At 47.6% G+C, this 25280-nt stretch overlaps 1 protein-coding gene across 2 annotated transcripts in view; it reads left to right on the top strand.

Moving 5' to 3' along the window:
- ASIC2 (acid sensing ion channel subunit 2) overlaps nucleotides 1-25280 on the top strand; it is a 994353-nt gene that overhangs the window by 751180 nt on the left and 217893 nt on the right. The window lies entirely within an intron of this gene.

Here is a 25280-nt window from a genome sequence, read left to right as displayed (position 1 = left end):
GGCAATACAGTGACCTTGAAAGGCAAGGTCAGGGCACCTGGGTGACTCAGTCGGTTAAGCACCTGACTCTTGATTTCGACTTAGGTCATGATCTCAGGGTTGTGAGATTGAGCCCTGCGTTGGGGTCCACGCTGGGCATGGTGCCTGTTTAGGATTCTCTCTCTCCCTTTTCTCTGCCCCTCCCCTCTGTACTCTCTCTTTCAAAAAAAAAAAAAAAAGAAAGAACGAAAGAAATCCAGAGTCAATTGTTTTTGTGTTCAGATTTGTTGCTGTCCATAATTTGTACCTGCTTGTGCCCAGTCTTCTCCCCAGTGAGGGTCCCTCTTACCAGTGAATGTTGGAGATCTATACCAAGAGGCAAGGGGCTACATTTCAACCTCTTTTATATCAGCTCTGTGGCCATGAGGGTCACCTTGGAATCTCTGGGCCTCGATCTCATCTCTAGAAGATGAGGTCGCAGCTCATCTCTGCCTGCCTGCAAGCAGGGTGCTGGATCAGACTTTGTTTCTCCGTGCCATGTGGTTTACAAGGGGCTTCCCATCCAGTGCCTGAGAGGACAGCCTGAGAGTAGAGAATGCTGTTCCTCTTGCCCAGATAAGGAGACAGAGGCTCAGGTAACTAGCCCAAGACTGTCCAGCCAGGAAATAATAGAGCCAGACATCAGTTTGAATCCTAGCATTGCAGCTTCCAAACTGATTTTGAGTGCTTTATTAATTTACTGTGCCTCAGTTTCCTTATCTGTTAAATGGGCATGAATACTACCTGTTTCCACTGAGTGGTTGTGAGGGAAAAAAAAGGTGACCAGGCAAAACTCTTTGTATAGCCTGGCACAAAGCAAATGCTCAGTTAATATTTACTTCCTTGGGCAATTTCTCCCATTCTTCTTTTATCCTATCCTTTCCCCCTGCTTATTTTTTTTAAAGATTTTATTCATTTATTCATAAGAGACAGACAGAGAGAGAGAGAGAGAGAGAGAGGCAGAGACAGAAGCAGGCTCCATGCAGGAGCCCGAGGTGATCTCCAGGATCACGCCCTGGGCTCCAGGCGGCACTAAACCCCTGAGCCACCCGGGCTGCCCCTCCCCCTGCTTATTTTTAAAGTCTTTAAGGACAGAGACCTTGGGAGACTATTTACTGTGCATGAGCTTGGGCAGATTGTTTAATCTCTACGGGCCTCAACTTCCCCACCTGTAAACTGAGGATATTAGTGGTATTTGCGGTGGTGAGGACCAGGCGTGTTGAGAGAACAGCTTCTGGCACAGAGCAATGGCTGTTACTGCTCTGCTTCCCCAGGGCCTTCCTCCTCCCCACCGGGCCCTGCGCAGAGTACACATCTCCCCACCACCACCCTCCACACCCCCGCCTGCCTCTGCCCCAGGTCCTCACTGTGTTCTCAGCTATGACAGCTCTGCTGAGCACGCCCGGCCCACGGGGCTCCCGGGCAGAGAGAGGCAGTCCTATATCAGGGGATTGCTTACTATCTTGAGATGGGAAAAAAGGAAAAAGCTATAAATATGGAGGATTTGTCTGTGATAAGTCATGGTTAGAAGCCCTAGCTATATAACTTTTTAATTCTCCACTCCAGCTTGTAGGCTCAGGCAGTAAAAACAGTCACTAGTAATTTATTTTTTTCCACTCTTTTAATTTAGTAATTTTTTTCTTTAACCAACCAAAAAGTCCTCCTAAACTCACCTTAAGCTTTTCTTTTTTTTTTCCCCTTTAGCAGTCATAAAATGTGGTAATGGATTGCCATTGAAATGCTATCCTCTCTCCTACATTGCCAGAATGAAAGTGTACAGACTTGGGGACAATGTCTTGTGGGTGTTGTTAAAATAGAAATGAATCCTGGGCTTGGCTTGCCTATCTGTCTCTGGGTGACAAAGGAAGGAGGCAGGTCAGCTGGAACTGGGTGTAAAGCCCAAGTGCTGGATCTGAGTCACTTTTCTTTCACCTTGGAGCTGAGTGATCTCAGGCAAGTGACTTCCCTCTCAAGGCTAGGTTTCCTCGTTTATAAAATGTGGACAGCAGTTAGGGACTGACCTCCCCTCACGAGAATGACCCGAGAATCCAAAAAGATAATGTACAAAAAATTTGTTTTGTTCAATGTAAATTATTAGCATGTTGGAGACTGTTGTTACTGATGACGATAATGGTGATAATGGTAATGACGGTGATGATGATAGTGGTGATAGTCATGATAATGGTGGTGATGGTTATGAGAGTGATGATGGTAGTGGTATTGGTGATGATGGTGATGGTCATGGTGGTGATAACCATGATGATGACTGATGATGGTGAGGGTGATGATGGTGGTGGTGGTGATGATGATCATCCTGCTGAAATGGATGACAGTGGTGGTGATAGTCATGATGGTGATGGTCATTGTCATGACAGTGATGATGATGATGGTGGTGGTGATGGTCATGATGATGATGACTGATGATGATAGTCATAATGATACCATGTGTAATGTAGAGCCCATAGGTTTATGTGCTAAGAAGACAATTTTCTTCAGAGCCTATACTCCTTTATGTAGAAAATAGGTGATCAATAAATAATTATTTACCTAAAATCAAGTTCAGATTTCAGAACTCTCTCCACCTTTTAGAAGTTTCTCTCACTCATCCAACCAGTATTTTTTTTTTAAGATTTTATTTATTTATTCATGAGAGACACAAAGAGAGAGGCAGAGACACAGGCAGAGGGAGAAGCAGGCTCCCCATGAGGAGCCCGATGTGGACCTGATCCCAGGACTCTGGGATCACGCTCAGAGTCGAAGGCAGATGTTCAACCACTGAGCCACCCAGGCTTCCCATCCAACCAGTATTGATTGAGTGACTACTATGTGCCATACCTCATTAGCACTGGACCACAGCAAACAAACAAAACAGGCACAATACCTGCTCTCATGGGTCTTATAGTCTAGAAGATGAGGGTGTGGGGTGCTGGAGATAGATGGTAAACATAAATAATTTTAGATGATAAAAACTCTGAAGACAATGAACTAGGATGGTAGGACTTGGAGTGATGAAGAGAGGTATTATAAGATGCTTTCAGTTTGTGTAGTCAGGGAGGCTTGTCTAGAGTGGAGACATTTGAATTGAACCTTAATGAAAAAGGGAAGCAACCAGAAGAAGATCTAGGGGCAGAATGTTCCAGGTAGAAAGGATACAATGCAAAGGCTCTGAGATGAGAATGAACTTGGCTATTGAGAGATGGAAAGAAGGCTTGTGTGTCTTGAGCAGAGAGGAAAAAGGAGAGAGTGGTATGAACTGATGCTGGAGAGGTAGATATGGGCTAAATTGTGGCAAGCCTTATAGGCTGTGCTAAATGTGGAGATTATTCCCAGAGCAGTGAGAAGCCATTGGAGAGTTTATTTTATTTTATTTTATTTTATTTTATTTTAAGATTTTATTTATTTATTCATGAGAGACATAAAGAGAGAGAGAGAGAGAGAGAGGCAGAGACACAGGCAGAGGGAGAAGCAGGCTCCATTCAGGGAGCCCTACGTGGGACTCGATCCCAGGTCTCCAGGATCAGGCCCTGGGCTAAAGGCGGTGCTAAATCACTGCGCCACCAGGGCTGCCCCCCATTGGAGAGTTTAAATGGTATGGGAGCACCATATATTCTCCAAGAAGAGGATTAATATATTCTCTGAGATCACTTTGGCTTCAAAGGTTCGATAAGAGTGGATGAGAATGGAGGTAGGAAGACAAATTAGGATGCAGATACAGTATTTGGGGTAAGAGATACTGTGGACTGGATCAGGTTTTGATGGCAGAGATGGTGAGAGTGATCCAATTTGGGATATGTTGAGAGTGGACCCAATGAGAGTTGATGTTGGATCTGCTATGGAATGTGATAAAAAAAGACTCAAGAAGAGCTCCCAGGTTGTGGGCCTAAGCTACTGGGCTAATGCTGGGTATCACGCACTGAGAAGGGAAAGGGCTGGAGGACAATAGATTTGGGGGATAGGAGAGGTATGTGTGTCAGGGGTAGGTAGAACTCAACATTTTGGACATGCTCAGATTAAAGAAATGAGTGGACATCCTAGTGGGTAGTTGGACATGTAAGCCTGTGCTTAGGGAGAGGTCAGGACAGGAGATGGGGATTCAGGAGTCCTTGGTGGAATGGTGGGAGTAGGAGGCATGAGATTGCACAGGATTGTAGAAGGACAGGAAGATGGAGGCAAGCAGTGAGTTGATCACCCCGCTCTGGGCAGACCTGTCTCCATTTTGGAAATGGAACTCTGTGCAGCATAGAGGTTGTAAGCATAGGCTTTGGAACCAGATGCACTTGAATCCAGGTCCTGACATGGCCATTTCTTAGCTTTCAGACTTTAGGCAAGCCCCAGTCTCCTCGATCCTTAGCAGCCTCCCCTGCAGGACGTTCCTTTGCAGTTCACATGAGATCATGTCTGGAATGTGCTCAGTATGCTGGGCCAGGCATATAGTAGCTGCTCAGTAAACAGAAGCTAGTTGTATTGTTCCTGAAACTGTTAAGCTGGGCAGAGTTGTTGTCAGTCAGGCCAAGTTATGAAGGGAAGGTTTATTTGGGCAATCCAGCCTTCATTCAGGGTTGGAAATGAAGTTGTACTTAAGGCTCAAACAGGTAATCTAAGGAATAGCCAAATAGAAGCAGATAGGGACAGTAAGGCTGCTGGCCACTAGGAACTCACTCATCCTGCTTAAAGGCATCCTTGTTAAAGTGTTTAAAGTTCTGGGGCACCTGGGTGGCTCAGCCGGTTAAGAGTTCAACTCTTGATTTCAGCTCAGGTCATGATTTCGGGATCATGGGATCCAGTCCTGCATAGGGCTCCATGCTCAGCACAGAGTCTGCCTGAGATTCTCTCTCTTGCATTCCCTCTCCCCTGCTCATGCTCTCTCTCTCTAAATAAATAAAATATTTAAAATACTATGTTTAAAGTTCCATGTGGACCAAACAAAACCATTTCATGCAGGCTCAGTACTGCCCACAGTGAGTTTGAGACCTCCTGTAAGGTGATGGTGGACCAGAGAAGAATTTAAAACTGGAAGCCTGGGATTGACAGGCTCAGGTTTGCATTTCAAAAAGGCTGTTCTGGAAGGTAAGCTGAGAGAGGGTGGGCTGGGAAGGGGGGGTTGGGGGAGGTCTGGTTCCTCCCATGGAAAGGAGCCAGGAAACTCTCCCCTCAGGTGAGAGGGGACTGGGATGAGGAAATGGGCTCATTATAACATAATTAGCTCTGTAATCAGTATGCAGGCTCATCATCTCAAAACGTAAAGATGATTATACGATCAAAGGGTTTTCTTCCTTTTAATGGAAGTAACTTGCCAACCTAGGGGTTTGGGTGGGTGGGTGGGTGGATAAAAAGGTAAGGTATTTTTTTAACCAATTGATTTTGCAATGAATTAGTTTATTGATTCAAAAAAAGTCACTCACTGTGGACAGTAAAAGTTGTAAATGGGATCAGTGTCTGGGTAGAGTAAAGGCTAAGTGCAGAAGCTCATTAAGTGGGAGAGAAGGATTCCTGTGGCTGGAGATGAGGGCTTCTGGCCTGGACCACAATGCCTGCTGGGACCAGGGAGTGAGTGGGCTCAGATCTGAAACTCTCCCCTCTGTTTTCTGGAAGAAACAACAAGTGGTGGAACTTTGGACAACGAGGCTGTCTATGCTGACTGGGACTCTCCCCTGCTTCAAACATAGAAAATAGTTTTACCACCATTCCCAGTGTTTTTAAGAAGGAAGACATAGGCATAGAAAAGAAGGAACACAGGAAAGCAGGCTGGCAGACAAGAAGGAAGAAGGGAGGGAGAGAGAGAAAGAAGGAGAGAGAAGAAAGAAGGAAAGTCTATTCTCAGAAACAATGAAAGACCTTAAATACAGGATGGTAACCACACAGTTGCCTAGGGTGGGGAGCGGGGAGCAGGGCAACATCCGGGAGGTGACTGTGGAACCAGATCCTAGGCTCCAGGCTTGGGGATCAGAGGGGTAGAGGTGGTACTGGGGGAGCATGGTTAACATGGGAGACACGGCTTCCACTGAAAGGACTCTAGAGGAACTGTCCTTTCTTTTAAAGGGTAGAAGGGCAGCCTGAGTGGCTCAGTGGTTTAGCACTTGCCTTCAGCCCAGGACATGATCCTGGAGATCCAGGGCTTTTTGCATGGAGCCTGCTTCTCCCTCTGCCTGCTTCTCCCTCTGCCTGCGTCTCTGCCTCTCTCTCTGTGTCTCTCATGAATAAATAAATAAAATCTTTTTAAAAAAAAGAGTAGAAAACTTTATCCAGAAGCACAAAGAAGCTAGGCATCCACCAGGGGTTCCAGGTAGTGGGAAATCTTCAAAAACTAGGATCACCCTGTGTGAGTGATGGGTCTGAATACCTACTACCCACGTGGTGCAAGAATCTCAAGTCAAAAAGTCAACATAAAAACTGGTCTGAGTCTAGTGAAACTCAAGGGAAGCAAGCTACTAGAGCAGCTCTTTTAGGGCACTGCTCACAATGCAAGGCATGTGGGCTCCTGCAGACAGAAGACATGAGGCATCACATCTGTTCTCCTTCCCTAGAGGAGGAAGCTGGTCCCAGGGAGTGCACCAAATTACCCCAGGCACATGGTGGTAGCTTTAGGCAGTATGGGGTAGTGGAGAGAGCTGGTGTCAGAGGCAGTAAGACCTGGCTTTGAATATTAGTTCTGCCATTTAATAGATGTGACCTACAGCAAGCTGCCCAGAAGTTTTGAGCCTCAGTTTCCACAAAATGGGGTTGCTGTCACCTACTTCATTAGGTGTTTGGGAAACAAAGGAGATCACTTCTGTAAAATCAAGTGGCATGGTGCCAGGTGATCTCTATGTGTTGGTTTCCTTTGAACTTTGCTCTTAAAAAAATTCATTCGTCCAAAGAGCGCCCACCCCCCACTCCCAGTAAGCCCCAGCTGGCCCTGATGCTTCTTTATCTAATGGGCCATCTGTGTTCTGTTACTTTACACTAAATTGCTTGTTGTTATAGGATTAATTTTTAAACTCCTTATGGCTTTCTCAGTTCCCTTTAACTATGTGTTCCTTGTCTGTCCTCACTTATTTCCCACTGATCCTGAACACCCCAGTAATAGTCTGGGGAATAAATGAATGGTTGAGCAGATGGATGGATGAGTGGATAGATGAATGGATGGATGGAGGATGGATGAGTGGATGGAGGATGGATGGATAAATAGATTGCTGTCAGTTGGATTTATTGGTCAGCAATAGATGACCCTGGCTAAATTTGACCCTGGCTATATAATTTGACCCTGGCTAAATTAAGCAAAAGGGGCTGTATTAGAAGGAAATTGGGGAGCTCACAGAATCAATAGCCCTGACTGTGTTTTATTTAATCAAACAACTGCTGAATGAGGATTTCCTATACCAAACATGGTACTAAGCTAGAACCTAGTTAGGGAAGTAGGACACACATAAGCACCATGCACGCACACACACATGCACACAGGTGAACACACACTACAAATGCTGGGAAACTAGGCTGAGAAAAGGCAGGAACTGAGGGACCATAGGATTCTAAGGTGGCAGTAATTACCTCTCAGTCACATCAGGGCCCTGTCCCTGGAATGAATGAACACCAGGCACTTTTCATGCCCAGGCCTAACCGCATTCAAGTCAAAGTCCTGGAGAGAGTATCCAGTTGACATAGCTTGGGTCACATGTCTTTGATGCATAAGCCCTCTAAGCATGTACAGTGAGGCATGGGTACCGTGGCTAAGAGAAGACAGAATGGCTTCTGGGTGCTCAATATCCACCACCATCCCCAACAAACAGGATGGATGAGTTCTCGGTTTCTGGAGGCAGCACCAGTGACTTGTGGCTTCACTGGCCCCTGCCACTCATCCCGGCCATGCCCCTGTTCACCTTGTACTCTCCCAACCAGGCCTGCCCTCTGTCTTCTCTACACTTCTGGGCATCCTGCCTCACAAAGCAATCACTTCCTTCCCCTTCCAGAAGCCTTGGCAGCTTCTAGAGCCCACAATGATTGCTCCTTTCCCTGAAACCCTGTCACCTCTGCCATCAGCAAGCAGGAGTTATCATTCACTGCTGCCTGTTTGCCTTGGGGTCCAGGCTCTACTCTAAGTTTTCCAAAAGCAGAGCCTTGTCAGATTTGCCTTTATCCCCCATGGCCCTAGCACAGTGTTGCTGTGACCAGAGCCAGTGACCAATGGATGCATACTGATCCATCATCAATGAGGACACGTAGCATGGAGTCCTCGGCTATAGCAGCAGGTCTTAGAAACAATCCAAGCCAAATATCCTTTGAGAATTGAGTCAACCAGGGCCCTGAGAGCTGACTTGTCCAAAGCTGCACAAGTTGTTAGAGATAGTTCTGGGCCTGGAAGCGGCTCCTATTATTTCCAGTCCAAACCAGCACTCTCTGCTGCCTCTGTGTGTATGTGTGTGTGTGTGTGTGTGTGTGTGTGTCCCCATCTCACCTCTCTGTGTAGGTTGCCAGCTGGTACTGTATTCAGCATAGGAAATCCTCAGTCAGTGCCTGTCTAATTAATCCAACAAAGCCTCGGTGGGCCCATAGCAGTGTGCTCTTTCTCTTGTCCCTGCTCCATCCTTACCCCAAGCTTCTGCCCACCTTGAGCCCCTCTGCCCAGCGAGCAACCAAGAAATGTTGATTGATTACCCCTAAAACTTCATTTTGTTTGAGAGTCCATGAATTTTCCAAAGTGGACGATTTGTCACATCCAGACAGACTCTACCAAATCCTTGTGTTGCCTAAATCACCCAGAGCGCGTGCCCTTGTCAACCACCTCACTTCACTCCACCTTTCTGTGCCACTTGAAAAATTAGTTGGTGTACTGGAAATAAAGTCACTAGGAGTGAACATTTTGACAAGGTAATGGTCCCCTGCCTTTCTCGACATTTGCGAGGGAGTCAGAGTCCATTATAATGTCACAATGGCACACACCTTTGACATCTCATTGAATAATTAAAAGGCGGTTTAATCATAGCGATCATCCACTTAGTGTCTGGTTCCCGATGTAGGGGAAGTATGCTTAAGGAGGCAGCCAGCCGTGGGTGTGCAGGGGGGTGGCGGGGGGGGGCGGGGGACTGGGAGGCATGGGGGAAGAATCTGGGTCAGGACTGAGACCACCAGGTGGCAGGTTCTACTGCATGTTCTGCAGCTCAAGGGATGGGAAGGCAGCTTCTGACCCCTGCAGTGCCTCCCACCACCAGAGAGGAAGGAGGGAGGGAGGGAAGGAAGGAAGGAGAGAAAGAAAGAAGAGAAGGGGGGAGGAAGGGAGGGAGAGAGAAAGAATATTGCCACTCTCTCTTGCTTCTTTGAACAGCATGCAAGAGCAGACCTTCTTTTCCATCCAAATGAAAAACAGAGTTTGTTGTTTCCATTCATCACCAGTGGTTAGTGCCGGAAGGGAACTTACTTTTCATTCTTTCATAAGGCAGATATTTATTGAAAGCCTGCTCTGGATCAGGCATTGTTCTCAGCACTGTGGAGACAAGGAAGAAAGGGACAGCCCAGGTTCCTGCCTCTCTGGGGCTTACGTTTGAGAAGGGAAGAAGGATAAAAACACACAGATGCTGTGTGTAGCCATGGCGCAGTGGTGACTCGGTGACTCTACTGAGTTACATGGTCAGGGTAGGTCTGTCTGGAGAGCAGCCTTGTAGACAAGGTCTAAGTGACAAGGGGTCAAACGTGTGATGCTCCCCGGGAGAGAACCTCTTGGAAAGGCTCTGGGTGAGAAGGTACTGGGAGTGCTCCAGGACCAGCAAGAGGACCACTGTGGCCATGGGGCAGGAGGTGAGGGCAGTGGGGCCAGGTGGGCTTCCCAGGCCGGGTCAGGAGTTTGGATTTTGGTCTTCATGGGATGGGAAGCTTGTGATGAGGTGACGAAGAGGAGCGATAGGCTTTGAACATAGAGATCTTACATTAGACAGAAAGGACCACATCTGTGCTCCTCCTCCCTAGCCAGCCGGGTGCTGGATGCTGGGAAGGACAGCTGTGAATGACACGTCTGCACCCCCCCCCTCCCCGGGCTCACTGCCCTGTAGGAGGACAAAAGAAGGAACACGTGGAGATCACCTGGTGCCAAACCCCCCAAGGTAGAGGTCAGCCCAGGACTGTGGGAACCAGAATCGAGGCACCTAATCCAGGAGGGCTTTCTAGAAGAGGTGGCCCCACACTTCTCAGTGTCAAGGGAAGTTGAGAAGGGATTAACCAGGCAAATAAGGCAGCAGGGATGCAAACATCCCAGGCAATGCAAACAGCCTGGACCCCAAAGGAAAGGAGCCTCAAAAGAAAATGGTACATCTAGGGAGGAGCAGGGTCCATGGGACTGGAGTCATGAGGCCCAATTCTTACTCTGCCTTCACTCCCTGCTCCCCGACAGCGAAGGTGATTACGGTCAGGTGTTCAGAATGTCCCAGAATCACTCTTAGTTAGGCTGGTGCTGGGAATGGTTTCTCCCCCAAGTGCAAGTGACTCTGACTCGGCACTCACTGTTTCCAAATGGTTGCTCTTCCCAGTAGCTGTTCAGATCCTGTCTTCATACCCCAAAGCTGGCACGGTCCGGTTTCTGTGCTGCTTTCACCCTCTCCCCTACTGATAACATTATATTAGGGAGACTGAGGTCTGGAGAAGGGAGCTAAGTTATTCCCAGCCACAGAGCTTTTGAGTGGAAACATGGGAGCCAAAAACCTGATTTCTTGACCCCAGATCTAGTACTACTCTGGAAAATCGAGCCCAGTTGGGCATGGGTGAGAGGGGAGAAACATCTGCTTCCTGCACCTGGGCCCCTGGGAGTGGCCTGGAGGGGAGGTGCAGTGGTGAGACGGTTCTGAGCTCGAGTCTAGAGTCAGGCAGCTTGTGTTCAGCTTCCACCTCCTCTGGTTACTAGCTGTGTATCTTTGGGCAGGTTGCCTCACCTCTCTGTGCCTTGGATTCCTCGTCTGTAACATGAGAACAATTGTACCTGCTTCACAGGGTTACTGTGAGCATTGAGTGGAGGTGATGTGTGCAGGGCACTTAGAGCCATGCTGGGGACCAGTGCGACCCATGGGAACCTGATAGTCACCCTTGTGAGAGCTGCCACTGAAGGGCCTGCCTGTGTGCTCTTTACATCCCTTCACATCTCCTCGTGGTTGGTGACATGATAGCTTATGAAGTGTTTTACAAACACCTGGCATATGCTTTGTGCCTCTTCTTGATTTATCCCATTCACATTATCTCACTCGATCATCACAATAGCATTGTGAGGTGGCTTTTATAATGGATGCTGAAAGAGGCTCAGAGTGGTTCAGTCACCCGCCCGAGGTCACAGAGCTGGCGGGAGGCAGAGCGAGTGGGATGCTAGCCCAGACCTCTTGCTTGTCGATCCACCTGCTATCTCTCATCCTCTCCCAGGCTCCCTGCCTTGCAATATGGGGACCTGTTGCTACTCAGCTGGTGTCACTCAAGACTCCCCTCACCCCCTGTCCATGGTTGCCGCCTCCCTTACCCCCAGAAGAGGAAGAGTACAGAGAGGAGCACTGAGGGAAGGGGGGGGTGCTGTGCTACAAGAACTCCTGCAGGCAGAATGGGGAAAAGCAGAGCTCTGCAGCAAGGCCGCCCCACTGTGTGCATCTAGGCCAGTGATGCACAGGGATAGCCCTTCTTGCTACTGGTGCAGAATGGCTCCAGGCTTGGAAATGATTCTTCACTGAAGGCCAGAGCCTGGGCAGGACGACAACGGGCACAGCCTAGTGTTCAAGGGGCTGGGGAAGGGACACCCTGCCCCGGAGAACATCTGGGCCACAGGGTGTCATCAAACTGGGTCTCCAGAGGCTCCTGGGAGAGGGCTGGCCACTCTAGCCTGTGTGCCAGCAGGGCCCCAGCCCCACTCCAGTCCACCTCAGCTCCCGCGGAGCCTCTCTGCTTTTGTCCATTTCACATTATCAATTTACACCAAATATTGTCTTTGCTCACCACAACACAAAAAGCCGAAAATTGCAGTTTACTGATGGGCCTCTGGACTCACAGCCCAGACCGACAGCACACGGTGCGTGAGCCGGACAGTGGTGCTTCTGGACGTGCATTATCTTCAGGGCTCGGTGGGACAGAAGGGGGGGTGTGCGGAATAAACATGCTTCACTGGTCACCTGCTTCTGTAGAGGTCACAGCTTGCCCTCTGTGTAACCAGGTGGTGTCTATATGAATAAGTAAACACAGAGCACTCAGCTAGGGCTGGAATACCCAGTTGAATAACAAACCGATGCCTCTCCCTCAGGGAGCTCACGGTCCAGTTAATGAACGAAGCAGCATCCATAACATTCCTCTTAAATAGCTCACTTATAGAGCCAGCAGCCCTGCATATCTTCAAAGCCGTCTGGAGTCTCTTTGCTTAGCCTCTGGCACCACCTGCCTGGTGAGACCTGGGTGTCTCTCCCTCATTCCACAGCAGCCCCGCACGCCTCTCTGCACGGCGGAATGGCTTTCTCCCCATTCCCACCCTGTTTGCCCCTCATGGACCTTACTCTTTTCCTATAGCATTCAGCACGATGTGTAATTTATTCATTTCTTTGTGTATTTATCTATTTAATGTCTATCAGTGGCAGGGACTGTCTTTCATACTCTGTTTAACCAGAGTCTAGCAGAGTATCTGTCTCATTGTGGACACATAGATGGATTTTAAATAAATGAATGGTCCTTTGGGATATTGTGATAGGTAAGTTCAGAAAGTAGTTGAGGCCCAGAACTTAGGAGGGAGGGAGACACTGAATCAGACAAGCTAGGAGATTCAGCTACACATACCTTTTATCACCTCCTTCCTGCCTGCCTGCCTTCCATCGTTCCTGCCTTCCTGCTTCATTCTCTCGCTTTCCCTCCTTCCTTCTGTTCATAGAAAAGAGAAAAAAGAGGAAAGAGACTCTTGTGGGGTGCAGAGGGGTCAGTGAATTTTGAAGTGGGCAGGTGAGTTTTGAAACCTGTTCCCGGGGCTGGGCAGTCAGCCCTGGAGGTCCTTCATAGCAGGTGCTGGGAGGGCCACACATTTCCGTGGCTCAGTGGAGCCCACATGGACTTGCCAACCCATTTCCAGCACATACTGTTCAGTGCCCAGCCTGAAAACCTGGTCACACACCAGCTCCCCTTCATTACTCCTTTCTCCAAATGCTGCCTTGGAGGGGCCCCTGATAGTCACACTTGAGTGGTAGAGAGAGGCCACGGGCATTCTGCATGGATGCCGAGAGGGTCTGAGCAGGCCAGCTGGCTTCCTCTGAGACTGGAGATGCTTCCAGATGAAAGCTTCCACCAGCCCCCACATTTACTACCATCTCACTCGAGACTATGATTGTTGTGTTAAAAGCATGAACGCAGGAGGCCAACTTTGTGAGTTCAAACCCCAGCTGCGCTGCTCATGAGTCACTTCTGTGTGCAAAATATGGATAATATAATAGTGTTTACCTCCCAGGATTAAATGACCCAACATACATAAAGTGCTTGGTCATGGTCAGTGCTATGAACATCTGGACTCTTATTATTGCAATGATCTGCATGCTTGACTCTCTCCCCCCGGGGGCAGGAGCCAGAGGACTTGCTCACTCAGTGAAAGTTGACCGACTTTCTCCAAGCCACCAGGGGGTTTCCAACAAAGCCTAGTCCTCCATTTCCTTCCCGACTCCCTCTTGACCTTGGAAGCTCCACGAGAGAACCCAGCACTGGGTACATTATTAGCATCTCAGAGAACAGGTATGGAAGAAACGAATGGCAGGAGCACAAGACCCAAAGATGCCGGGATGCAGAAGACATGGGGAAGCAAGAGACCATATTCATCCTGAAGTGTCCTACCTTGCTCGAGAGGGTAGGTGGTGATTCTGATAACCAAGCAAGGACATATGGGGGTAGAAAGTCCACAATGCTGGAAACCAAGTTTCTGAAATTGGTGATGGAGGGCCAGGATATTATTTCGGTCACAAATGGATTTTTTACTTGGTAAAAATGGTCCTTCAACAAGGGCCCACTCAGATGTTTATTTCTAAGTCTGCAGTCAAATCAGGAGCGTGAGGGTCTGCAGTTTGATCAGAGCAATAAGGAAGGAAATCAAAATGTTTGTCAGAGAGGCTTAAAACGGTTCTGAAGAGGCAGTACCCGAGAAAGAGCAATCTAGTGGCAATAAAGCATCTTTGCAATCATGCTCACCGGTGGTGGGAGGCCAGTGTTTGGTCCCCCCAGGCTCGTTTATGTGCAGATGCCCAGGGACCAGGGCCTGCACTGCACAGGCAGCCAGCGAGGGGTAGAGGTGAGAAGCCCAGCCCTGGGGAGGGACGGGGGCTCTCGGGAGGCAGGCAGCAAGCCAGCATTGGGGCTGGGAAAGGTGGCTATCCTGAGGTCTCTGTCTGCAGGGCTCAGCCCAGCATGGCATCCCTGCTGGCCACCTTGATCCCATAAGTCATTTATGGCCTCTCTTGGCAAAGCGTTCTCCCGCCTTGCAGCACGGTACAGACCTGTATTCCTTGGCCCCCTGGCAGCAGCGATCTGTTGTGTGGCTGTTGAGGTGATGAGGTTCAGCAGGAAAAAACCATCAGACCATCATTTTCTCTTTAAGGAGCCATTAGATGATTCTGTATGACCTTCAGGGGAGCCCTGGGAAGCTCAGAGTGGCCTGTGCTGAGTGCTTCAACCGGCCCCCGCAGAGCTAATGTGCTGGGCAGGTTCTGCTCTGAGCCTCATGCATCCCTAAGGCCTCCCCGAAATGTGGTTGCTCCACTGGTTGCAGTACGCTTGGGGACAAAGCCAGGAGGAGACAGGCAGTGTGGCCCAATGGAAGAGCACTGACCTCAGGGTCCAGGAGACTAGGCTCTACCTATAGATCTCCCTGTCCTGCTGTGATACCTTAGGCAGATCATCGCTCTCTCTGCATTTGTATATGGAGGTCCCCAAAGCCACCCAGAACAAGTGGAACAGAATGACTCCAACAAGTGGGGTCCCAGGACCAGCAGCACCAGCATCTGCTGTGAGCTCATTAGAAAAGCAAATCTGGGCCCCAGACCAAAATCAGAAGCTCTGGGTTTGGAGCCTGGCACGTGTGGTCTAACAGGATCCAGGTGATCTGTATGCATGTTGAGGTTAGAGACACACTACCCTGAAAGGCAAGGTAAGCCCCTAACTCTGGCGCAGTGCATGACATCTAGTGGGAGCATATGATCAGATGGCCCAGTAAGACCTTGAAATAAATGATCAAACCAGACTCTCACATTTGGGTCTCCAGACTGTCACTCCTTGTTCTTTCCACCAAATCTTGTCGTTTTAGAATCTTTGTTTTCCTCTACCACCAAAACACAGCCCTTTGCTTAATTTGCTGCTCAATCTAGGTGGGGGTGGTGGGTGAGGGTAGTGATACATGCACTTCACCTTGTCTGGGGAGCCCTGAATTTGGGGGATACACTGGGGGGAGTTGCTTTGAGCCTAACTTCTGAGCCAAGTGGCTGCTGCATATAAAATGCCAGGCAACGATGTCTACACATATATAATACATAGGTTTGCAAGATTCTGTTATAAATTACAGGGTTTGATGACCCTGGTTTTGCAGACTGATGGAATGTGAATTGTAACAGTGCAATATATCCCTGTGTAAGATAATGCCACGAGAGATGGAGACCTAATATATCATTACCAAAGAGGATGTTGCATTTAGAAATGTACTATTTTTATTTAAGTACCTTTTGATGTTTTGAAACTGTTGACTCTGAGATGCCCTAAGGACTGACGTGCTTTGGGCAAATGCCTCTTCTCTTGTAAACCCTGAGAGCCTTCGCCGTTACCCGAAGTGACTGACCAGAGCTGCCAATGTGAACATGAATGTCCCAGGAAATAAGAGAGTCTCTTCCCGTCTGCTCTGTGCCCCCTCCCTGCATGCACACACGCGCCTCTTACCCCTCCACTGTGACTCTCTGCCTAATTTCCCAGAAGACAGTTTGGAGCAGTTCTAAGGGGCTAAATGTGTCTAGATTTCCATTGTATTTTTGGTTGATTGTGCCCAAGGCCGTGTATATGCCGATGGGTGAGAATATATGCCTTGAAGCCAGGCTGTCTTGGGTCTACTGCTCATCAGCTTGATCACTTTGGGAAAGTAATTTAACTCAGCTTTAGTTTCTTTTTCTGCAAAACAAAGAACAGAGTATTAGGCTTGATCCTTTGCCTCCCTCCTTGCCCTGCGCCCAGCGTCTGTCCTTCTTGCTCATTGGGTCCAGCCACCAAGACCTCCATTTGGCTCCTTGAACATCCCACATCGCCAACGTTTCACTCTCATGTCAGAGCCTTGGCACTTGCCCTCTTGTCTGCCAAGAACGCTGTTCCTGCATTCATCTACTGATCTCTTTATCACTTCTGTCAGGTTTCTGCTAAAATGCACTTTGTGAGAACAGCCTTCCCTTCATCAACAGCATCAGTCCCTTACCACTTTATCCCAAAGTCCTTACTTAACTCCCTACCCATCCTTATTCTCTGTCCCTTATTCTTTTGGTTCCCTTCACAGCATGGGTCACCTGACTGCTGATGGATTAGTTATCTCTGTCCCCGACCCCCGTGTGAGCTTCAGGATCGCAGAAAGGATGGAAGCTTTCTGTAGTTTCAATGCTCTGTCCCAGCACCCAGTATGCAAACACTCAATAAATTAATTATTGAATGAATGAATGAATGAATGAGTGGCACTTTCCTGATTCCAGTTAAGAGAAGTGAGATAAAGCAAGCAAAACACTTAGTATAGTTCCTACCATATAACAATTATATCCATTTACGCTTATTGAGCATTTACTGTGCACCAGACATGGTTTAAGCACTCTACACCTATTAATTCAATTAATCCTCAAAACAGTCCTCTAAGGAAACAGAGGGACAGAGGGAAATATAACTTGCTCAAGGTCACCCAGATAATAGGTGCTAAAGTTATGGTTCAGAGCTGTGCTTTCTCCTCTGCTCTGTGCCGCCCGTCAGATGAAGCTGTGGCTGTCATTATTATACCTGCCTCTTCTGGGTGATAGGGACCTTGGTGCCACCTAAATGTGTGCCAGCCCTCTTGCCTTGCTCAGGAAATGATACCTTGGGATGGAGTGCTGGGCTGTGTCTGTAGGGAGCCGAACCCTTTGACTCTCAGCCGTATCCAGCCTGAAAGCTGGTCTGTGGGAAGCAACATTATGTGCACTGGGCTGGGAGGTTGGCACTCTTGGCACTCTCCTGACACTGAGACTAGCTTGCTGTGTGACCTTGGAGAAGTCACCTCACCTCTGAGCCGCGACCCTCTTCACCTATGCAATGGATTATGTTATCATGGAGGTAACAGACCTCCTCCTGCTGTGGAGCTTCTAAGGGGACTCTTGGACAGACTCCAGTAGAAAATATTGTTAGATTGAGAGCTGAAACGGAGCGATGTTCAGATCCCATTTCCCCCAGGGACAGGGCCTCCCCTGTAAGACATCAGAGCACGAGTTCCAAAGTGCTCTGGGTTCAGAAGTGGGCTTTGTGATTAGGGGAACCTAGCCAAGGGAACATGCCCACCTGCTAAAGGCAGCCCACACCTGGCTGCTTCCCAGTGCTGCACTCACAACTGCTGCTCTGGTTTCGCCAGATAGGCTAGGAACCTGAATGTTTTATGTGAAATCTCTCTATTTTTTCAGTGTTGACACAAGTTTTACAGCCACCTGTGTTGATGGGTGGCAATCTGTAGGCTGGGTTGAGCCCAGGGGCCTGACAGTCCCCATCTTTGCATCCTTGCCTGCCAGGGAAAAGATGCTGGTAAGACAACTCAGTGCATGAAAAGCTTCCCAGAACCTCCTCCCACCAGCAAACCCTCAGGAGAGGGGGACTGGGATTGGCTTCCTTCCTTGTTCCCCACCAAGAGATGTTCTAAGAGGGGTGGGGAGATAGATGTCGTCTTACAGTGAAATTTTCTTCCTATGAGTTTATTTTTTTTTATGATCTATACTTTGTTTTGTGCTTTTTACTTAATGTACCTTCAGCATATTTTCATGTTAGCTCATGCAAATCCCACTTCTGTTTTTTACTCCTTCACAGCAAACCACTGTACAGATTTGCCATTGCTTATTTTACCAGCCCTCTTGGTCAGCCCTTTGGTGGCATCCAGTTTTTCCCTCAACAGACAATACTGTAAAGAACAGCTTTATCCATATGTATTTTTAAAAAGATTTTATTTATTTATTCATGAGAGACACAGAGAGAGACAGAGACACAGGCAGAGGGAGAAGCAGGCTCCCTGCAAGGAGCCTGAGGTGGGGCTCAATCCTGGCACCCGGGATCACGCCCTGAGCCGAAGGCAGATGCTCAGCCGCTGAGCCACCCAGGGATCCCTCTATAGTTATTTTTTCATACATGTCACATCTCTGGAGCCTAAGAAATAACGTGCTTTTCTAAAGTGACCACTCAGATCTCTGGCAATTAATCTGACATTAAATGGTGATATAGAAACCTATAATACTTTTTTCCTAGTGTGGAGTAGATATTACTCTACAAGAGAACAAGTAGTAAAGCAAATGGGGCAAAATGGTAGCCACAGAGGAGCCACACGCTCTGTATGTGAGTGTTCCTTCTGCTATTCTTCACAATGTTCCTGCAGCTTTTCTCTAAATTTAAAATAATTTCCAAGTTAAGAGTGTTAACAGATTACTCTAAGGAAGCAACTGTGACTTGTCTGAAATCTTATATTGTTATTTATAAGTACCTTAGTCCAGCCCACTCTTTGGAGTGTTTTCTTCACTATTTGATTTTTTTTTTCAAAATATTTACAACAGTAACACATGCTTACAGTAGCAAGTGAAATGAGATGGTACCAAGATCAGTGAAGGCAAAGAGCCACCACATCTGTACCTCCCATCACCTGAGATAACCACATCATCAGCCTGGTGTGAATATCACTCCTTTGCCTACTCCTTGTTGACACACTATGGATATTGGATGTGTATGTATATATTCACCTATTTGTGTATTTTTAATGAGAGACTATGCACACTGGATAAAGCTTGCTCTTTTTACTTATATGTCACAGACATCCCTCCACTTAGTTCTGACACTCTCTTTTTAAAAAATTATTTCTTTAGGAGAGCTTGGGCTTGGGTGGTGCAGAAAATTAAGCATCTGACTCTTGGTTTTTGGCTTAGGTTGTGATCTCAGGGTCATGAGATCAAGCCCTGCATCAGATCTGTGCTCAGTGTGGAGTCTGCTTGAGATTCTCTCTCTCTCTCTCTCTCTCTCTCTCTCTCTCTCCCTCCCTTTGCCCCTCCTCCTCCCCATGCCCCATCTCCCTCTCTCTCTCTAAAATAAGTAAATAAGGGGCACCTGGGTGGCTCAGTGGTTGAGCATCTACCTTCGGCTCAGGGTGTGATCCTAGGGACCTGGGATGGAGTCCCACGTCAGGCTCCCCACAGAGAACCTGCTTCTCCCTTTGCCTATGTCTCTGCCTCTCTGTGATTCTCATGAATAAATAAATAAAATCTTTAAGAAAAATAAATAAATAGATATTTTAAAAATTACTTCTTTACATTCACATGCAATATTCAGCATAACTATTTCTTTCCTAAACTAAATCTTGTCTAATTACAAAAATACCCCAGCTCATCATATGAGATGTAGAAAACTTATAAACACAAAAGTAGGAAGTAACAATTGCCCATAGTCCCTCCTCCAGTGGTAACCACTGTTAGGGCTCAGGTATAGTCTCTTCGGGTCTGTGTGCTATGCACCCATTCACATGCCTATATGTACATCTGTGTTGGAGCAGTTTCATAAAAATGATCCCATTTTGTGTGTTTTCTGGTAACCTGCTGTTTTGGCTTATCGTTATAATGTATTAGTTCTGTGTATCAAATATTTTTTAAATAGGAAGCTTTTTAAATTTTAGGTTAGGTTTGTCATGCCTACAAAGTAAGAGAGATAATCAGAGAAGGCTTTCCGAAGGAGGTGATGCCTGAGCAAAGCCCTGAAGGATGAATAGAAGTCATCCAGATGGAGAGGAAAGAGGAATAGGGATGCCAGGCAGAGGAAATAGCTCGGGCAAAGGCCTAGAGGTAGGAAGAAGCTCAATGCATCCAAAGCCTGAGTGAGGTTTGATGGGCTGGAGGAGGAAGGGAGACAAGGTTCAGCTCTTGGATGGTATTAGCTAGATGAAGAGGCTTCCATTTTATCCTGAAGGCAAGGAAACCTACTGAAGGATTTTACCCAGGAGGGGAAGTGGAGATGGTCCAACCTTGTTTGAGGTTTGCCTTTTAGGATGATCACACTGGTGACATTTGGAGGCAAGAATGGAGAAGGCACGTAGGAGGCAAGGAGAGGGTTATAAGTTTCATAGAAATCCCTGGACCAGTGTTCTGTGACCCTTTTAGACTGATGTCCTAAAAACTCACCCAGCCCTCCTCTCCCCCATAAGCCCATGCCACTTCTGGGCAGTTGCCTGAGTCTTTTTGGCAGTTGTGATGTTCTCAGCTGGTGGACGTTGTCTCCAAGCCCCAGAGTACCTGTTAGTGGAACCATTAACAATTTGGTGGAAATGGTTTTAGAAAACTTGCACAGAGAGATGTACCTCTCTTCTGCAGCTGCCCTCCATGACCTGTGGTTCCAAAAACAGAAATTCAGAGTAAATAAGATCTTGAGAACTCACATAATGCTAGAACCTGGCAGTTTAATTGTACAAATTACGGGCAGGTTTAAGTATGACTCCTACTTAACGATCCCCAGTCTGATGGTCTCAGCACGGAGCTGGGTGGGACCTCCCCAGAGATGAGACTACCTTCTACATCCTCTAATGTAGAAGAGACCTACAGCTCTTAAGAGAAGAAACTGGACATCTCACTTATTTTGAAAGTCCTCTTTTTAATCAAATCCTCACTTTCCTCTTCTTTTCATGAAAATCAGTGTCTTGGGGATGGAGTGGTCACCTATTCCCCCCAAATCTTCCCCAACCTAAACAGCCCCCCCTCATTCTTGAGGCCTTGGCTGGCCCAACTGAACACCAGTGCCAGTGAACACCAATCAACGCTGCTTAGACAGAAACCTTTGCTGCTTCTTGTAAACAACTGTGATCTTAAGTGGAAAAAGAAAAAAAATGCAAGAAAATCCATCAACCTAATTGTTTGGAAGTGGAATATTTTCCGTGAGGCATGAATAATGCCAACCTGAGGGTGATTTTTCATTTTCGACTTTAGTCAAGTTCATGTAACTCCCAATCATACAAATGGGGGGGGGTGCTTGTGAGTGTGCACATGTGTGTGTACACGCATGCTTGTGTCTGTGTACACTCATGACCAACATGAAGCTAGAAACTATAGTCAGAAATACATCTGCTTCATCTTGAGTTCCTGAAGCTTGGGATGAAGCCATATAGACCTGTGGTTGAACCTCAGCTCTGTCCCTTGGGAGCTGTGAGATCTTGAGAAGAGCTGGGCAAAGACATGCTGGAAGGAAAAGCACCAAAACTCCAGCTAGGAGGGCCAAGAAACACAGCAGGTAAGAGGCATACCAGGTCAGATAGTTCAGGAGTAGAGGCCAAGAATGAGAGGGACCCACCAGGTGACACTATATGAACAGCACTGGGAAGTCGGTGCTACCCTCCCTGGGCTCTGCAAACACAATTTTCTACAGCTTAGGGAAACGGTCCCCAAGACTTGAGCCCACATATCAACCTTGAGAATGGCAAACCAAACAAAAGCACACTTTCGCCATTGTTCTCTCCCGGCAGGCCATAGACAAGAAAAGTGGTCTCCAGGCTGGATGTGTGTCAACACACCCAGAGAGGTGTGTCCGGTCCTTGTAGACCAATTTGTCCTAGAACGGAGCACACTGTTACAAAGGCTCTTTGTAGCCAGCCAGCAATATTATGCATGACATTCATTTGGTAATTTGCATTTCCTTCACCTCTTAAAAAATGAAAAGCAGAAGCAAATAAATGATGAACGGAAGGAAAATTGAATGCCTAATAAATGAAAAGCCCTCCCTGATGAAAAAATTGGGTGCAGTTTGAAAACAAAATGAGTTCTGGCAAAGAGGAGGCAAGAACTCCCTATGCTTTATGGGTCACACTGTTGACTGGGAGAAGGTTCCAAAGGGAATGGCAAAGCCCCAGTTCTTCCCATACTTTAGGTGACCCTGGGCAAATCACTCCATCACTCTGAGCCTCAGTTTCCCCATAAGTGGAATGGTAATAATGATGTATACATCCTTGTAGCATTGGTCAAAGGATTAACTAACATAAGGTGTAAGATGGTAGCTGGCACATGGTAGGTGCTCAGCTAAAGTTGGTTTTATCTTCCTTCCTGCCCTGACTATTATATAGCATTTGCTCTAATTTCTTGGTAACACAGAAGCTGCTTCATGACATCTTCAAGATTGACCAGAAGAAAAAGTTACCCTTTTTGAGATTTTCTTAATCTGTGCAGGACCTTAGAAGTATTTATCTCAGGATCTGTCTCTCTCTTTCTCTCTCATAGTCAATGCATTTTTAACCAATTACAAGTATGGAGCTAACCCCTTCTTCAAAATATAACCATGCAGCAAATTTGACATCGAGAAATTAACAAGTAGGCATAAAACATTGAGAATTTAGCTGGCTATCTGCAGGTTAAAAATGGAAACAAAGCATACACACAAAATACATTTTTACACATAGCCATTTGAAATACATATTCATCAGTACCAATTTATCTAATTCCAATCACATACAGCTTTAAACTCAGAGACACTAGCAACTTTTGTCTTCAGTCAGAATTTTTCAAAATCTGTTCCTTGGAGCTCTAGGATTCCATGGAGGTGTCTTGGGCCACCTTAGAGGGTAAAGGGGTTCTGAGCGCAGCCATACTGAGGCTCCCCTCTCCTCTTTAACCAGGGAATATTTAATCTGTTTTAAACATTAGGGTACCATGTAAGGCTTTTAAAAAAAATTAGAGTGTTCTCCTGCTATTAAAAAAAAATGTGAAAATGACCAGTATAGTTCAAATGTAGTTCAAACCCCTCCTCTCACAGGTTGGAAAAGTGAAGCTATAGAGGAGTGATGGTTTGTCAAGGACACAATGAGTGGACAAGGAGCAGGACTGGGAGTAGGACCCATGCCCCAAGTCTCTCCCTCTTCTCAGAGAACATTCTTTGGGTCTAGAGGCAATGTTTGCTGTGAGCTGTTGGTATGTTATCCCTGCTGGATATGTGTTTGTGAGATGAAAGGCAGCACTGGGAGGGCCACAGTGTCTTATTCCTTTTGCCCGGGAACAGATCTTTGTAGGCCCCTTTTCCAAACAAAAACGCTGAAGCTTAGAGAGGATAGGTGTTTTTCCCAAGATCCTCCTAGTGAGCAAGTATCAGGCAGGGTTAGCTCCGAGGGGGTCTCTGGACCCCAGAATCCCCATTTCAAAGCAGAGCCCTATGACTTCTGGATTGGCCACCCTCGCTGTGTTCTGGGACCACTGGCTCTTCTCCCAATTATCCCAAGCCCCTAGCAGCAGGCTGCCAGGCCAAAGGTCTCAAGCCTGCAGCTCGTGAACCATAATCTGTTAGTCTGGAATGCTTGGCATTTTCCAGCACCTGCTGGAGGCACACCAGAGGGTTCCAACTCACCTGTGGAAGAACTAAGTTTCCGCAGGGCCTTTGTACCTGCTGTTCCCTCTGCCTGGAATTCCCTTCCCTGAGATATCCGCACAGCCCACTCCCTCACCAGTTCGCAGTTTTAAAAGCTGAGATTGAAGCTGGACCTCACTGTCTCAGTGAGGCCGCTTGGGTTAGAACATTCAATGCTTCTGCTCCAGGGAAACCCAAGCTCCTCCTGCTGGGTCACTTCCAGTAAGGCCTCCTGGCTACCAGGGGATGCAGGTGCTTTGCACTGGGGTCTGTGGGCTACAAGGGGCCTCCCCTCTAGAGTGAGCAGCTATGTGCCAGATGTCCCTGCTGGAGCAAGACCAGACAGAGGGAGGGGTATAGGCAGAAGGCAGGGCCTTTGCTTAGTTTTCTGTCTTAGCTGGGAGGCTGTGTTATCCTCATTCCTCCTTGCTGTGCTTCCTTCCCTTGGATTCCCAGATGGGACCCTGCCTGGATCCTCCTCCTGTCTCCGAGCTCGCTCCTTCCCAGTCTCCTCCACCAGACCCGTACTGCCCTTCTCCCTGACCTCCTGTGCTGGGGGGCTCGGGGCTCAGGCCGCAGATCCCTCTCTCTACATGTGCTACCTTGCTGAGGCCCTCTCATTCCATGACTCTAGGTACCATTTCCGTGTTTATGCACCCCAGTTAAAGTCTCCATCCCAAGCCTCTCTCTGTCTCAAGCCTCAGACTCTTCTGCCCTTCATCTCCATGCAGGTACCTAGAGAACATCTCACACCTCCCATTTCCAAAGCTGAATTTCTGCTCTTACTCCCAAAACCTCCTCTGCCCACGGCCTTCTGTGTCTCAGTAAGGATACCAGCACCCTCCCATTGTTCCAGGAAAAGACTTGCAGTCAGTCCCTAACCCTTTCTTTCTCTCACACCCCACCTCCCATCTGTCAGGAGCCCCTGTTGGGTTTACCTTCAAAATATGCCAAGAATCCAGGCTCTCCAAACCACCTGTGCTGCTCCCATCCTGGTCCAAATCATCACTCTCTCTTGCTCAGAAGACTCCAAAAGCATCCTAATGGGACTTTCTGCTTCTATCCTGACGCTCTGGAGGAGACTGAATACTGGCCCCCCAAAAGACCAGCTTCTGATCCCTGGAACCTACAAATGTTGCCTTCTTGGAAAAGAGGGCTCTACAGATATGATTGAGGATCTAGAGATGGGGCGATTATCCTGGGTTATCTAGGTGAGCCCTAAATGTCTTTCTAAAAAGCAGAGGGACACATGACAAACACAGGGAAGATGACGTGACCACAGAGATAGAGATTGGAGTGATGTGACCCCAGGCCAAGTAATGCCATAGCTCCCACAAGCTGGAAGAGACACAGAGCAGACTCAGTTCAAGCACCTCCAGAGGGAGTGTGGCCCTGCTAACACACTGATTTGAGCCCAGTGTGGATCGATGGCCTCCCGAACCAAAAGAGAATAAATTCCTGTTGCTTTAAGCCACCCAGTCTGTGGTCATTTGTTACAGCAGCCGCAGGAAACTCATCCACTCCTCTACAGTCTATTCTTATCATATTCTTTTAAACATCAATAAGATCACATTAACCATATGCTCAAAACTCTCTGGAGGCTCCCTCTCTCATTCCAAGAAGGGTCATTCATCACAGTGGCTAAATCCTATTGTCCACATTACTGTCCTGACCTCTTTTACTGCCATCTACTCAGCCACCCCAACCACATT

Source organism: Vulpes lagopus, chromosome 12 (assembly GCF_018345385.1).
Source record: "Vulpes lagopus strain Blue_001 chromosome 12, ASM1834538v1, whole genome shotgun sequence".
Classification (NCBI taxonomy): domain Eukaryota; kingdom Metazoa; phylum Chordata; class Mammalia; order Carnivora; family Canidae; genus Vulpes; species Vulpes lagopus.
Note: the sequence above shows the minus strand (reverse complement) of the source record. Positions and strands in the feature narration are given on the sequence as shown.